The sequence below is a fragment of the Rhinolophus sinicus genome, chromosome X (assembly GCF_036562045.2).
Source record: "Rhinolophus sinicus isolate RSC01 chromosome X, ASM3656204v1, whole genome shotgun sequence".
Classification (NCBI taxonomy): Eukaryota; Metazoa; Chordata; class Mammalia; order Chiroptera; family Rhinolophidae; genus Rhinolophus; species Rhinolophus sinicus.
Window position 1 is genome coordinate 75140560 of NC_133768.1, and position 16536 is coordinate 75157095.

The 16536-nt window shown below is 36.1% G+C and overlaps 1 pseudogene; it reads right to left on the reverse strand.

Annotated features, from left to right (window-relative positions):
- Positions 1-1562: 1562 nt before the first annotated feature.
- Positions 1563-13305, reverse strand: LOC109439368 (importin subunit alpha-1; annotated as a pseudogene).
- Between the last annotated feature and the right edge of the window lie 3231 nt (positions 13306-16536).

A 16536-nucleotide genomic window follows, 5' to 3' on the forward strand; every position in this document is an offset into this window, starting at 1 on the left:
CAGAGAAAAGCAGGTGTAGTAATACCGACATCAGACGAAACAGACTTCAGAGTGGAAAAGGTAAAAAGAGACAAAGGTGGACATTTCATAATGATAAAGGGGACTATATCACAAGAAGACATAACAGTCATCAATATTCATGCCTCCAATAAGGGAGCTCCGAAATATACAAAGCAACTACTAACAGAACTAAAGGGAGAAATTGACCAAAACACAATTATAGTAGGGGACCTAAATACATCATTGACAGCTATGGATAGATCATCCAAACAGAAAATAAATAAAGAAATATCAGCCCTAAATGACACATTAGATGAAATGGACATAATTGACATTTATAGAGCACTTCATCCTAGAACATCAGACTATACATTCTTTTCTAGTGTACATGGAACATTCTCAAGGATAGACCATATATTGGGACATAAAACTAGCCTCAGCAAATTTAAGAAGATTGAAATCATACCAAGCATATTCTCTGATCACAAGGTTTTGAAATTGAATACCAACTGCAAAAAAGAAGAAGCAGGAAACACCACAAATATGTGGAGATTAAACAACATACTTTTAAAGAATGACTGGGTCAAAGAAGAAATAAGAGGAGAGATCAAAAGATACATAGAAACAAATGACAATGAAAATACATCCTACCAAAATTTTTGGGATGCAGTGAAAGCAGTTTTAAGAGGGAAATTTATATAATTACAAGCCTATTTCAAGAAAGAAGAAAAATTCCAAATAAATAACCTCACGTTATCCTTAAAGGACTGTTAAAAGAAGAACAAATGAAACCCAAAGTCAGCAGAAGGAAGGGAATAATAAAAATCAGAGCAAAATTCAATGAAATAGACAACAAAAAGACAATACAAAAAATTAATGCAACAAAGAGATGGTTCTTTGAGAAGATTAATAAAATAGACAAAACCTTGGCTAGACTCACTAAGATAAAAAGAGAAAAGACACAAATAAGCAAAATCAGAAATGAAAGATAGGAAGTTACCAGGGATGCCACAGAAATACAAAGGATCATCTAAGAATACTATAAAGGGTTATGTGCCACCAAATTCAATAACCTAGAACAGATACACATGTTCTTAGATACATATAGCCTTTCTAGGTAGAATCACGAAGAATTGGAAAATCTAAATAGACTGATCACCAGTTTGTTGTGCAGGGCAGCCTGCAGGGTCCCTGCTCGTGCTCCCCACATAAGAACTCAGAACATAGTGAGGCCAAAAAGGAACACCATCAGAGCCATAGATAGGGGAGTCATACCACTATATTCTCGCTGGCGGCTGGGTTGGAGACAAAGGAAGCAGGAGCCACACGATCCACAACCTGCCGTCCACTTCTCTCTGCCAACCAACCCCACTTGCTAGCTGCAATCCACCCTGCTAACTGCAATCCACACTTGCTACCTCAGCCGCCATCTTCTTGCTAGCCCCCATTTTTCTGCTAGCGTAGCCACAGCAGTTATATTAGTGACCAATGGCTCACTGGTTACAGCTGACGGCCAACTAGCCACAGCTGATGTCCATCCAATCACAGTTGATGGTCATTTACTACCTGAGCCAGCACCTTTGCACGTGAGGCCGATAGCCTGGAAACTGCACTCCTGGCTCTGTCCCCACAGAAGCTTTGTATACAGACTCATTTTCATGGTTTTGCAGAGCTTCAATTTTGTCCATACCTCCACATTCTTCCATCATTATACTAAGTTTCTCAGTTTTGCCTAGTTTCTCTGCAGCCTGAAAGATATTTGAAATGGTATCCAGAATAACCAGAATAATTTTGGTATCTTTTGCAGTTAAGAGGTTCATCAATGGTTCTATTATGCCACAGTGAACAAGGTACACAATTTGTTCAACTGTTCCACCACTTGTATGGTTGGTCACAGCCCACACAGCTTCCATTTGTGTCTTAAAGTCTGCCTTAGAGAGAACGCCAATGAGGAATGGGACTAACCATGGCTCACCACTTGCTGTATCTGTCCTGGTGGCCAGCTGTGATGTTTGACATTGTCCACATGTCTTCCTTCTGGATATTAGTTTTGGAGTTTGTTAGCAGGCTGGGAAAGACAGTAAGTGCTCCCGCATCTATGACAACCTGAGTCTGTTCATCACTCCCAGTGGCAATATTTCCAATGGCTCTTAGCGCAGGAGTCACAAATGGCAATTCAGTAGCTTCTAGGATCTTCACAAGTTGGGGCACGACTCCTGTTTTCACTACCATTTCAATCGTTTGGACCATCAGTAAGGTAGGAAATGGCCCAGAAGCTCTCTGCTAACACTTCTGGATCATTGTGATGCAGGAGATACCTAAAGAAGGAAGAATTTGCTCAACAGCATCTAACGGGGGTGCAGGGTTCTTGTTGCAACACAGGTGTGAAAGTGTCCAGGTAAGATGACGTCAGTAAGCACATGCTAAAGATCACATAGCAGGAACCGCAGAAAGAGCCAACAGTTGGTCAACTGCACCATACTTGATAACCAAGTCTCGGAGAACCAAACCATCACCTGCAATGTTTCCTAGAGCCCATATTGCTTGTTCACTGATGTGAGCATGGGGTGATGCCAATAGGGAAATGACTGCTAGGATTGCACCTCCATCTACTACAGCTTTGGTCTGTTCTGATGTTCCAGAAGCAATGTTAGTGAGGGCCCAAGCAGATTCAAACCGAATGGGACTACAATAAGTTCTACCCAAGAAGGACAGAAATTTGGAATTAAACCAGCCAGGATGATGTTGTCTACGGGTGGCTGTTTTTCCCTAGAAAGCAGTTTCCTAGCAGCTTGAGTAGCTTGGAGCTGGCTTTCCAAATTCTTGCTATTTATGCCTTTGACAATATCCTCAACAGACCAATTTACAGTGCCCTGGTTGTTGCGGTTTTCCTGCAGTGGAGAAGTAGCATCATCAGGAAACGAGCTTACATTTCTCCTTTTCAGCATCAGGTCATTCTTCTTAGCTTTCCTGAGCTCCACATGAACTTCTATTTGGCACTACCTCATTTCTGTACTGTCTTTCCCCTTTTTTTGAATCTGTTAAGGTGGGCAGCTGGTTAATTAGCATTCTCTTTGGTGGACATGGTTATGAGACAAAGGGAGAAATCTACACAGCCACCTCAGACTTTCACAGGAAACGGTGCAGAAGCGCACAGGCCGCGGGTCCGCTACTCGGCAAACAAACACCACGGATCAGCCAGACAACCGTGTCTACTCAGATACAACATTGCTGGTAGAAATTATGTTCCTGTGTTTCACATGCAAAAGTATGTATAGACAAGTTAAATATATTGAATAAACTATTTTATATAGTCATATATTTAAAATTTTCAGGAGATTATCCACTGAGACTAATTTTACAAAGAAAAGCATATATATATATATATATGTGTGTGTGTGTGTGTGTGTGTGTGTGTGTAGATATGTCTATCTATATAAAATATAGCCCATATATATATGCATATATAGTTTATATGTATATATATATACATATAAACTATATATACGTGTATGTATATCACATATCTATACAGTTTTTCTTTTTAGTTCTGAATTAGAAGCGGCATATATGAATATTTTAATTCTCACAATATAGTGTGGCTGTTTCACACTGCATGTATACTGTTTTCTGTCGGAATGGGATAGGTAGTTATATATATAGGATCATGATATTCTTTTTATCCATGTGCGAAATGGGAATAATTATTACTTGATAATCATTATTTTGAAGACTTATGTTACCAAAACATTTAGCTAAAAAGTCGAAATTATGGATTACTTATTGAACAAAAGTTTATTCTGTGTTTACAAAAGGAATGTGTGGGGACAGAGCCAGGAGTGCAGTTTCCAGGCTCTCGGCCTCACATAGAAAGGTGCTGGCTCAGGTAGTAGATAGTCATCAGCTGTGACTAGTTGGCCATCAGCTGTTACCGGTTAGTCATTGGTCACTGATATAACTGCTGTGGCTACGCTAACAAAAAGTGGGGGCTAGCAAGAAGATGGTGGCTGAGCTAGCAAGCGTGGAGTGTGGCGGAGTGTGGCGGAGTGTGGATTGTGGAGTCTGTGGCTCCAGCTTCCTGTGTCTCCAGCCCAGCCGCCAGCGAGAATACAGTGGTATGACTCCCCTATCTATGGCTCTGTGGGTGTTCCTTTTTGGCCTAGCCATGTCCTGCATTCTTATGTGGGGAGTCGGACCAGAGACCCTGCATGACACCCTGCATAACAGAATGCTTTCACAATAATTTATGCATCATTCCTTTTGTAGAAGTTGAAATTTCTTCTGTGGTCAGCACTTGATTAGTCATGGCAAATTATGCTTTTGAGACCATTTTAAGAATTAGTAAGCTTTCTGCTTAATTAAGTCTTTTGTTTATATTATTAAGTTGTCACCTCACTTAGCTCAGATGAAACTTGTCACCCTACAAGGGAGGTGGTCAGCATGAGGAAGCAGTTTTATTTGGATGGTGCTTTACATAGTAGTGAAGGGCTACCCTTTGTTAGCACTCTGGGTCAAAGTGTAAGCTAGAGTTAAGGTTACTGGCAGACTTAGGGATGCTGGACAGACTTATAGTTCCTTTTAAGTCACGTTTTGATAGGAATTTCTGCAGTAACACATTCATATCTATAGGTCAGACCAAAGCACATTCCAACGCCAAATGGAAGTCGTGTTGGGTTCAATAATTTTAGGTAATTCACCTTCTGTTTCATTACTATAGTACTATATGAACTATTTCATTACTGCAGATATTTAAGCATTAACTTTAATCAACTCTCCTTTGGGTTTAAAGAACATGGCTTTCTGCATGTTAAAGCTGATCTTTGTCTGTTATTCTTTGAATTCCCTTGTAGCTCTGGGATGCTTTGGTGTTAATTGAATTAGATTTTGGGATCTCTTTCTCAGATTCAAGCTTACGCTCACTGGTTTTTAGAAATTAACAAAACTGATTATTTAAAGGGGGAAGAACTTGAATCTACCTAATTCTGCTATGTACTCTGCTATCTATATGGAAGTACTTTCGTAACTTTGGTAATGAAGTCAATAGATAGGAAACAAATTATTCCTTCTCCCTTTTAAAATTTTGAAAACTTGCTAATAAGGGACTGAAATTGTTACCTTGAAAAGAATTCCAAAAGCCCATCAGTTTTTGCCCTGTCTACAATGATTACTTTGTGTTTAATTTCAAAAGAATTCTCAAGCTCTACAATCTGTGGGGTGATATATTTATTTTATCTTTATGCTTGGGAAAAGGATAGTAAGTGTGCATAACATTCCATGTAACATATAAGCTTGTGTGGTAAAGGCATCGGAGTTAATTTTGACATGTATAGGAACTCAAAATATTTAAGAATTAAATCTTATCATAAATGCTGACAGAACCTATAAGTCCATGTATTATAAAACCTCCTGCCACCAGAATTAATAAAATGAAAATATTAACATTGGTTTTGATAACAGCCTCCTAGGATTCAAACTGTACTTTAAATATTCCAACACTGACTGTAGCAAGCAAGACTTGCATTTTAACTTTTGCAAGTTTGGCTTACTCTTCTTTCATGAGATTTTGTTCTTGTACATTAAAAATAATACATAAATATTTGAAACTGGAGCTATATTATACTTTTTAACCAATCACTTTCAGCTGTACTCATATGTAATTTATTTCAGTTAATATGAGAATTGGGGATCAAGTTATAACTAATGTGCAAAACTGCTTTGTATATTTGGTGATTTTGTAACATAAGTAATTGGTTAATTCTTATTAACTGATACTATTACTAATGCAGTATACAATTAAAACTCATGCTACATTTGCCCTTAGAATTAGATTTGAAGAGCTCAACTTTAAGTATACATGTGGTATACATGTGGGGTGGAGAAATTATTTTTTTCATTTTGTCAAAATAGATATTTCTTGACAAGGTTTCAGGAAATATGCTGTTAGGAGATTTTTAATGTATAATAAACTCCATAAATTTTGTATAATAAAAAAGTAAAACTATGTTATAGTATTTTTTCTTCTTAATTGATGCATTCTTTATGTAGTAGATATACTATATACCTGCTGAAATTATTTTCTCCCAGTTTGTAATTTGTCTTTTGATTTTTCTTATGTTGTTAATGTTGCACATTTAAAAAAAAAAATATATATATACTTGAATTCATGGACTTTTTCCCCTTTATTGCATCTGTATCTTGAATCATAGGTAGAAAGCCTTTTCCCACACTCAGCTTGTATAATTTTGCTTTTTTACATTGAATCTCTCTCACCCTCTGGAATTTCTTCTTCTCTATGGTGTGAGGTATGGATCCAATGTTTTCTTTTCCAAATTGTTATCCATTTGTCCAAACACTATTTAATAAAAAGCTCATCTTTGTCCCTGAGATTTGAAATGACACCTTTATCATGCACAAAATTTCCATATGACTTTGTCTGTTTCTGACGTTTTATTCTATTCCATTGGTGTGTCTCTCTGTTGCTTTTAAATAGGTTATTGCTAGCATATATGAAAGATTAATTTCTATATGCCAATATTATACCTACCTTCTTTCTGCACTCTATATTTAGCTATATTAGTTTTTTTAACTTTCATCTCTTTAGATTTTTATGTAGATAATATTTCTGCCAATAATGGCATTTCCCCTCTTTCTAAAAGTGTTTTACAATCATTTTCCAATTGCTTGCCAAATTGTATACCTTTCATTTCTTTACGCTCTCATTCATTAGCAAAGACTCTAGTAATATATTGAATAATGGTACTAATGGCCAGCACCGTTGTTTTTTTAAAATTTTTAAAAATTTTAATGGGGAGAGTTTTAATGACTCACAGTTAAGTTTGACGTAAGTTTCTGGTAGATACCCTTTGTGAAGTTAAGGAAGGTCTAATTGATTTTCTATGATTTTAAAAAATCATTCATGTGTTTTGAATTTCATTAAGTGCTTTTTTGCCCTCAAAATTATTGATGATTTTATGGTATTTTTTCCTTTGCAATCTATTAATGTGTAAATGTAATTTTTAGATATTCTAGAACTTATTTATGCTTTATCATGATAGGTAGTTCTTTCCCCCCAATTTTATTGAGCTATATTTGACATATAACATTATTATTAGTTGAAGGTATACAATATAATGATTTGATATATGTGTATATTGTGAAATGATTACCACCATAAGGTTAGGTAACATTCATCACCTCATATAGTTACAATTTTTTGGAGATAGTATTCTTTTTAATATTGGGTTCTATTTGTCAATATTTTTGAGTTTTCCCATCTAAATTCATAAGTGATATTAGCTTATAGCTCTGTTCTCTTGTGCTATCGTTTTTTTCCAGGTACATAAAATGAGAAAATTTAAGTTGGATAATGTTCATCTTTTTTAATGCTCTGGAATAGTTTGTATTAGAAATTGTATGTAATTTTACTAACAATTGTCACCCCAATAAATTTAATTAAAAAAAAAAAAAGAAATTGTATCTGACTATTTACCAATTATACCACCTGGGTCTCCTGAGCCTCATGTTTTGTTTGTTTTGTTTTGTTCTGTTTGTTTGTTTGTTTTGTTTTGGGGTGATATGTTTGAATACTGTTTAAATTTCTTCTGTTAAGTATTGGTCTATCCACATTTTCTATTTCTTCTGGGCTGATTTGGGTCATCCTATTTATATTATGTTTTTATTTCATTTAGGCTTTCAAATTAACTTATCTAAAGTAATATATATTAGGTTGATGCAAAAGTAATTGCAGTTTAAAAGGTTAAAATAATTGCAAAAACTACAATTATTTTTGCACCAATTTTAAAATTTCATCTGTATTTGTAATTTTTCTCTTTTGGTTTGTGGTTTATATTATTTATGTTTTCTCTTTTATTTGTCTTGATCATACTTTTTAAAGGTTAATTCATTTCATTTACAATTTCTGTATTTATGCTCTCAAGTGTATAGAAGACTTGCTAACAGCATATGAAGATTCTGAAAGAAGTAACTCACGGGCCTCACAGAGAATCACAATAGAATGGATAAGCAAAAACAATTAGGAATATCCCACATATATATAGACAGGATCATTTGTTATGAGTGGGTTTCCAAAATAAAAATAAAGAGTGAGTCAAGAGTTTGAGAAAAAGGTAAATTCTCAAGAGCTGTGGAAGATCACTGAATCATATAATTTAGTGGCACAGAAGACAGAGCCACACGTAGGACAGGTTCTGTTTCTCAGGGAGCAGAGGGGACAATGAAGAACATGAGCTACATAGAAGGCATTGCCAGGAGAAGCAGGAATTGGATCATGGGAAGGTAGAAAGTATGGAGATTTGTAAGTTAATGGATAAATTTACGTGTGGGGAGAGGAGAACTTAGAAAGTGCATACAGAAGCAGGTAGGCAATGAAGATTTTGCCCGTGCTCTCCACAACATGAAAAGTGGAAGTTAGTGCTACCATAAGCTTGTATTTTTTTCTTTTTCTTTTTCTTTTTTTTTGGCCATAGCCAAAGTGAAAGCAAGGATTTGGAGATGTGGGAGAATAATAATAAAAGTTACCATTTAGTGAAGAATTAACACTATTCTAAGTGTTTTACGTATATGTTTCATTTTGCCCTCATAGCAACTCTATAGTGTAGGTACTATTATTGTCCCTCCGTATGTTATAATTAGAAAGGTGAGTCTTAATGAAAGTAATTTACCCAAGGTCATCCAGCTAGTAAAGTGACAGAGGTGGAGAATGCTACTCAACTATAAAAAAAGAAAAAAAAAGAAAAGAAAAAAGAAATATTGCCATTTGCGACAACATGAATGGATCTTGAGGGTATTACGCTAAGTGAAATAAGTCAGATGGAAAAGGACAAAAGCCATATTATTTTACTCATATGTGGAATATAAAACAAAAAAGCAACAAATGAACAAACAGAACTAACAGAAACAAATCAGTAGACACAGGCAACAGAACTGTGGTTACCAAAGGAGAAGGAGAGTGGGAGGAGGGTGAAATGGATAAAGAGGGTCAATTTATGGTGACGTATGGAAACTAGACTTTGGTGGTGAGCCTGTTATAATGCATACAGATATCGGATTATAATGTCATATACCTGAAACCTGATGCTATTAACCAATGTTACCTCAATTAAAAGAAAACACACACAAAGCTGGGATTTGAGCCTCTTAGACTCTAATTGTGGGTCTGATTTATCCGGTAGTCCATCTGCTATACACAGGGCTGCTTCTGCTCCTTCTTTGTTGTTTTCTATGAACCCCCTTATGTGCTCAATTTTTCTTCTATAATTTGACAGAAATGTCTTAGTCATTTTGTTAAATCCAAAGAATATGAAGGGAGCAGTGAACTCTTGACACAATAACTTATTTTGGTGTATGTTTATAGTATAGTGTCTCTGTGATCTATGGAGGGAGTCCCAATTTGCCATATTATTTGTTTTGTCCAGACCCCATAAAGCTCCAATAAATGTAAGAATGTGTGCCATTGGGTGGCAAATGTCAGTGAGGAAAAAGGCCCATGTAGGTCTATTGTGGTTATGACCAATTCCTAATTTCTGATTCTTTACTGTAGATTTATAACAGTTGTTGTGCAGTGAGTTTGATTTAGAAGCCTTGGATAATATAGAAATGGGATAAAAATCCTTTTGGAATTAATCTCACTTGAATATCTTTTCAGCAAGTTAGGATTCTTGCACAGGAAATTTCTCATTGCATTATCATTCATCAAAATAGAGAATTTCCATTACAAGTAGTTGCTAGTGCATGCGCAGAAACGAGGTGTGCAGCTGGAAAATCAGGCCTTTTGTGTTTAACTGTGAGGAAATGCCCAGTATTATACGCAGGACATGGTATGCATGGCAACTTGCCCAGCACCTTTTTAACTTTTCAACTTATCAAAAAATGATTTCTTTAGTTTTCCTTCAATTTTCTTCCTCTGCTTTTTTGGTCCAAAGTCATAATCATTCCTGGTTCACATGGGGTTATTTCTCATTATCCAACCAAAATATCGAATGATGGTATTAGATTGTCACTTGTATTTTTATCAGAAGTAAATACATAAATCTTCATAATCTTGATTCCACTAATTAACGATCCTTGAGCATTGTGATGAGGCAAGGCTGGGCTAAAACTCACCTATGTACTAGCTAAAGAATAAAAAAAAGCTTGTTAAGCAGATAGAATTGGAGGTGCAATTTTAAGATTGTATTCATAGACATGTAAACAATCATTAGGCTCGTGGCAGTAAAGTCTTGATTACTTGCACTGCTCAGGGATGGGAGGTTGTAATTGATTTACTTTCCTGGTTAACTGAAAGTTAAGCAGAAAGCCTTTATATGTCAACCCTTGTTACAGTGTCCTTTGAAAGGTACTAGTTTACTTTTCTGCTTTAGCAATACAGTCTACAGAAGACAACTGGCTCTTTCTTCGATGCCAGAGGATCCAGCAGTCCCTGAGGCTCATGACTCTGGAAGTCAGTGATGTTCGTTTGGGATCATATAGGTAGCTGCAGAGACCTGAGGATGTAGAAGAGAGAATTCAATGTGTGCGGATGCCAAAACATACCCTAAAAGTTTCTTTCATTTTGAAAATAAATCCCTGATATCAGGTTTTCTTTTTCACCTGAGGCAAAAGGTTGTTTACTTGAGGCAGCACAGTAGTCTAGTTAATAGCACAGGCTCTGGAGTCAGCTTATTTGGGTTCAAATCTGAGCTCTAACTCTGAAATAACTGTATGATTTTGAGTGAGGTATTTAATCTCCCTAAATCTCAGTTTCCTCATCAGTAAAATAGGGATAATCATCGAACGTACTTTAAAAGCAATTGTGAAGAATGAATGTGACAATCCATGTAAACTGCTTAGAACAGTGCTTGCCTGGTACATAGGAAATACTCAATAAACATTAGCTATTGTTATTTCTCTGAAAGATGGAGTGCCAAGGTAGAATCTGCTTCATTGAGAAAGTCTCATGTCTCTGTTCAAGGTAATTGCAATTGTACTAAATAATCCATTCTTAACTCTGGAAAGTGGGTCCTTTACCAGGCAAAAAATGTTTTAACATAGATTGAGTAACTTTTTGCACTTGAAAGTAATAAAAATGCATGTCTTTAGAAATATCGTGTATTTCAGATTTTCCACTACTTCAGCCTAGCCCTGGCTGCGGTGACTCACAATAGTGAGATTATGTTGGGCATTGATTTAGCAGTCTGTATATGTGCCTTTTTTGTGTGCCAAAACTGAAAACAATTCAGAAAGAAAAAAAAGTAGTTTTTTTAAAATTCCCTTTGTCTGTCTAATTTCCGATTTTCAATGGTTAGAAGATGCTCTCGGTTTCATAGGGAATTTTTTTTCTTTTCTTCTTAGCTGTAGTTGTTTTTGCATTTGCCTTTTTTTGCCATTCTATCACCTGAGGCACATGCTCACTTCCTCAGAAATACATTTCCTAAAGGTTTGAACTATTTAAATAAATTTAATCAACATGTATATACTAATATGATTGTTTTGCACTTGCACAATTGTGCTGGGAAGTTAATCTACTAGAGAATGTGGGAAAAGTAATTAGAATTATTTTTAACATGGGGAATGCAAAGGCTTAACAGAAAATTCTAGCTTTGAAACACTAGTATTTGAGAAGATTTGTGTCTCATTCTGTTCTAATCCACCCTTAGGTGGAGTTTCTGTGTAATCAGACTAACTGATTTACCCTCTCTCTTTCACATTTAACTGCTAATCCAGTCTCTCACCTCCACCCCGCCTCTCCCACCACCTATGGCTTCCTCTACTCTTAATCTCATAACTCTCCTCTGTGCCTAATTTTTTGAGCACTTGAAAAATGTGTTTTTCTGGATGAGTCCTTTTGTCTTTTTGTTTCTGCCTGAGAGCATGCATGTGCCTTTGTAGCTGCTGAGGTCTCTGTTTACCATTGTGTATGCATGGGTGAGTGACTGTGTGTGTCTCCCATTGAAGAAGAGGAGTTTGGGTATAATAGACTGCCTATACTCTGTAAATGGTCCTTAAAAACAAGTGTATGAACATCCTCAATCCCTGCTGCCTTCCTTCTCAGTGGTACCTTAAATTTTCTGGCAGGATTCCCATATAAGGAGGCCCTGACTCTGAGAAAAGGGTGCAGAGGCTTGGGTTTTCCCACTCTTGTGTTTCTTACTTTTTGTCTGTTTTGAGAGCAGTGATCCCTGGTAACTCCCCCTTTAACTCCCCCTTTTCCTACCCATTTCCCTCCTCCCTTTTCTAAGCTGTGCCAAAATCTCCCCAGCAACATCTAAAGGGAAAGGGAGTAGAGTGGGGAAGTGGGGGGCACAACCAATCATTGGTTTGGGAAAAATATGCAAGTTAATGAAATGTTGGCTCAGATATTGTTCCTGGATTTGTGGATGATTGTGAGTCTTCTGTGTACTAAATGGACAGATTAGCAGTATCAAGCGATAGCATATTGATAAGAGACCTTTTGATTAAGAGGCAAAAATGCTATCCAGCTTGAAAAAATGCTTTAAACATTTCAGAGCACCAAGTTTGTTTGATTATATTGAAATCTCTACCAAGGTTGTGTTAAAATGGAACAGAACATGGATTCCTCCAACAGGCAGGCTTACCTTTCAGTAACCTGCCGTGAATTCTGATTACCCTGTGGAACCACACAGAACACTCTTCCAACAGAGATCTTTCCATTAATCATTTGACTGAGAAGATGGAGATCTGGATTCCAGTCCCATTTCTGCCTCTGCCTCAGTGACCTGAGACATTTTGCTTAGTATCTGTGTCTCAGCTTCTTTACATATAAAGGAAAAGCCCCTGCTTGCTCCTTCCACGTATTATATTCACATAATAAATGAAGAATGTGGGAAAGTATATGATTTAATTTGGAGGAAATATTTTAGGCTTTTATGAGGATACCACTTAGGAAATCTGAAACAGTTATCTTCTCAAATAACTGGCTCCCAGTGGCTTGACATAATGAAGGGAACTCAAAACTACTAAGAAAAAATAACTACAATTGTCACCCCAATAAATTTTTTAAAAAAGATTTAAAAAAAGAAAAAGAAAAAATAACTGCTTAATAGACTTATTTGCCATCCACATATCTTCTTTGCTGAAGTGTCTGTTTAAATCTTTTGCTAATAGAATCTTTATTTTGGAGTATAATTGATATAAATACACTGCATAAGTTGAAAGTGCATAATTTGATAAGTTTTGACATATGTATACACTCATGAAGTGATGAACACAGTCAAGATAATGAACACGTTCACCACTCCCAAGTTTTCTCTTGTCTCTTTGTAATCTTTCACTCATGCCATTCCCCATCGTTCCCCATCCCCAGGTAACCACTGATCTGCTTTATGCCATGACAGATTAGTTCACACTTTCTAGAATTTTCTATAAATGAAATCATATAGTATGTATTCTTTTTTGATTGGCCTCTTTCACTTGGCTTTTTTTTTAATTCATTCAAGTTGTAACATGTACCAATAGCTTATTCCTTTTCATTACCAAGTAGTATTCAATTGTATGATTACATCACAGTTTGTTTATCCATTCATCTCTTAATGGACATTTGAGTTGTTTCCAGTTTACGTTTTTCACAAATAATTCTACTATGAACACTGATGTACAAGTCTTTGTGTGGACATATACTGTTATTACTCTCGTGAAGAAACCTAGGACTGAACTGGCTGGGTCATATGGTAGGTGTAAGTTTATAAGAAGCTGCCAAACTGTTTTTTGAAGTGGTTGAACCATTTTATAATCCCACATCAATGTATGAGAATTCCGGTTGCTCCACATGTTTATCAACACTTGGTAAAGTCACAGGTTTTTAATTTCAGCCAGTCTAGTATGTGCATAGTGGTATTTCATCATGGTTTTGATTTCTAGCTCCCTAATGACTAATGATATTGGGCATTTTTCATGGGCTTATTTGCCACCCATGTATCTTCTTCGGTGAAGTGTCTGTTTAAATCTTTTGTTCATTTTATTTATTTGGTTGTTTGTTTTCTTACTGAGTTTTGACAGTTCCTTATATATTTTAGATATAAGTCCTTTACCAGATCTGTGATTTACAAATATATTCTCTAGGTCTGTGGCTTATCTTTTTATTCTCCTAAGAGCATCTTTGAAGAGCAGACATTCTTAATTTGGATGAACTCCAGTATTTTCTTATTTCTTTTATGGATTAGGCTTTTGGTGCTATATCTAAAATATCTTTGTTACGCCTACCCTAGAATCTTTGATTTGAAAGAGCACCCTACCAGATGTTCTTAACCTGAAGCCTATTAAGACACAGTAGTGTGCTATTAAATATTTAACAGTTGGCTTTGCAGGATAAAAAGCTCTGGTTTCCATGGTTGATTTCAAGTTGCCAACCTGATGTCACTTAACATAGAGTTAGGAAAAGGAGCATAAACAAGAATAGAATGCAGTGAAATTAGAGAGTGATGAGTTTTGAATGTTTAACCTGGTTTTTAGTATAATTTATTGAATTGCAAATTTATATAATTTACTTATTAACAATAGCTGTGTTTAGCAGCCACCTTGCAAATTGCCACAAAATTCAACAATCATCTCTTGCAAGCCACTTTATGTCAGCTCCTACACACCACTACATAGACCCCTCGTGGAGCACATAAGGGGGCTGTGGTTAGAATCCAAGGTTATTTTGTTTTACTTTTGTAAGAAAATTACATCTTTATTTTTATTAACTTCTAGTGAAATTTAGCATTTCCTTTTATCATAAATGTACTTTGAAATTATAGGTAGACTCACTGCTAGATCTTGTATTTAAAACCTTAATAAAAAGCACATATATTGTGAAATGGGTGTTTTAAAATTTCGATAACTGAATTCTGTTTAATAAGTTTTCTTTGTAATACTATATATTTTTAATGCATTTTTAAAAGGCTTTATAGGCTTTTCCATATACCGAATAGGTTCGTGGCACACACACACAAAAATGTTAGGAACTCTTGCAAGGGATTCCAGGTGAATCGGTAGCATTCCTGTTCATAACTAGCTTCCAATATTGACAAGCTACAGTCTCCTTGCTTAGCTCACTGTCAGAAATGACTACCCTCTTCTTTTCACTTAATGCCTTGTGGTATAAGGAGTTTTGGAGTCACATAGATGTAATTCCAAGTCCCAGTTCTATTATTTATTGGTTGTATGACTTTGAGAAAATTAATTTGGTTCTCTGTGTCTCATTTTTTCAACTGTAAAACAGGGGTAATAACACTAACCCCAAAGGGTTTTATGATGAAGATAAAATAAGTGTCTGGCATGCATTAGGTACTCAATAAATATTTGCTTCCTTTTGTTTTAGTACTTAATGGAAGAGGGCAATCACTGATCCATTCCAGAGTGTCTACTGCATAAATTCATCATCTTATAATTATTGAGGCTTTTTTTTCAGGGGGTTGGCTCTAAGTCTGAAGAGAAAATAACACTCTTTCCTGTTTTCAGTACCAATTACTGGCATCTAGAGCAGTCAGCTGTCCTATTTTCACCTCAGTTCAAGGCTGGGGACCAGAAGGATTTCTGGGGAGAGGATGCTGGATTCCAATTCTTCAGCTTTGATTGTTATCATAATTTAAGCTGCTCTTGACTCTAGGCTTTCACTGACTCTAGTCAAGAATCTCAGTGTCAAGCATTACCTCACTCAAATACACAGTCACTTCTTTAATTCAGCCCCGAGGGCAGGCCACAGCTTCCAGGACATTGATGCAGTGGCTCTCCATCTTTTTCAGTCTGTGGATCTCTTCCAGGGGTAAAAGCTCTGTGGATCACCTGCACCTCCAACTCTCTTTTGCCACAGGCAAAAAACAAAACCCAAACTCCTTAAAACTAATGGGAAGCCTGGCACTACTTTAAATGAGACACCAATGAGATGATGTCTGGTTTAAATGTCATAAGTGAATTAATTATTTATTCATGCCAGAAAACAAAGTATAGGCCATGCCATACTACAAATGTTAACACGTACAAGAGATCAGTCTGTGGACCTGCTCAGGATAACCATTGGTGACCACTAATAGTCTCATTTGGAGACTCCATTTTAGGAAGTGTTGCTTTCCAAGAGTACTTCACCCTCTTTTGATCATACAGTAAATTCACTTATAAATTTTCTTCTCTTCTTTTCTGGTAGAGAGACAGCAGAGAATACTAGAAAGAGCACTGAGTTTTCAACCAGACAGATCTTAATCTGAATCCTTTTTGTGCTAATAACTAGATGTTGTTAACTTTAGCAAGTATTCTCAACCTCTCTGAGCTTCGATTATGTCCTCTGTGTACTGGATATATCTATTCCATAGGACAGTTGTGAAGGTTAACTATAATAATATATTTTATATAGCTAGGACATAACATAGATAACCCCCTAATTCCTTTCTTTCCTTCCTAATTTTAGGCTACAAAACTAAAGTAAAATAAACCAAGAAGAAGGCAATACTACACCAGTGTCACATTTATAAATTTTAGAGGAAGAATTTGTCCGATAATCGTATCTTTGGGCTCTTTTATCACATCAACCCCTTCCGTGTTAAG